At 39.0% G+C, this 862-nt stretch overlaps 1 long non-coding RNA gene across 1 annotated transcript in view; it reads left to right on the top strand.

Moving 5' to 3' along the window:
• Window positions 1-241: 241 nt before the first annotated feature.
• The window catches only part of LOC127674958 (uncharacterized), a 13,804-nt gene continuing 13,183 nt past the window's right edge, over window positions 242-862 (top strand). Inside the window, exon 1 of the long non-coding RNA XR_007975420.1 lies at window positions 242-255. This is a non-coding gene — a long non-coding RNA (uncharacterized LOC127674958). The remainder of the gene's footprint in view (window positions 256-862) is intronic.

The raw sequence follows: 862 nt of genomic DNA, 5'->3' as shown, positions 1-862 counted from the left end.
AAGGTTGGTGTTCCCCTAAAATTCATATGATGGAACCTGATACTCAATATGATAGTGATGGAAGATGGGGCTTTTGGGAGACAGGTCATGGTATCATTATGAATAGGATTAGTATCCTTATACAACATGATTGAGGTATTTTATCTACTTCTGTTTTGTTAAGGCAAAACTGGAAAGATTCTATGTATGAAGAACAGACTGTCACTATACACCGATGGTGCTTGAAACTTGACATGGGTTTCCACATTTGGAACTGTAAGTGGTAAATTTCTATTGTTTATAAATGAGTCAGTCTAAGGGTATTTTGCTATAGCAGCCTAACCAGTCTGAGATAAAACTGTCTTAGCAAGAGGTTAACAACTCATTTATTTTGCTTTCTCTTCTTGACCAGTACACAATTAGTATGCAGTCTCTGTTTTGCTAGAGCTACCACTAGTATAGTCTGTTCAGGCCATTTTGACTCTGAAAGAGGTAGTGAGTGGGTTTTAAACCTCTTTTCTGGTGAGGGTTTCAAACACTAGCACTCAACAGACTATTTTTACAGGACGTTAGACATAGCTTTCTAGAATATTCTGTTACACAAAAGAAATGCACATCTGTCATAATTACATGAGAAAACTCAAAGCACATGTTTCTACACTCTAGTGACTTTTCTTTTTGATGTGTAGCGTGTTATTTGGTAATTATGGGAGTTGGGGTGCACCGGTGTTTCTTTGTTTACATGAAGTCCTCTGCATGATGAGACAACCTGACAGCATATCATCTGTTCCTTGTTGCTCTGATCACCTGGTTCACAAGCTTCTTAGTTTTGCTGTTCTCCTGCACATCCAGGACCCCCAGCACACAGGCTTCCGTATGTCTG

Source organism: Apodemus sylvaticus, chromosome X (genome assembly GCF_947179515.1).
Source record: "Apodemus sylvaticus chromosome X, mApoSyl1.1, whole genome shotgun sequence".
Classification (NCBI taxonomy): Eukaryota; Metazoa; Chordata; class Mammalia; order Rodentia; family Muridae; genus Apodemus; species Apodemus sylvaticus.
This window is presented reverse-complemented; position numbering and strand designations above follow the sequence as displayed.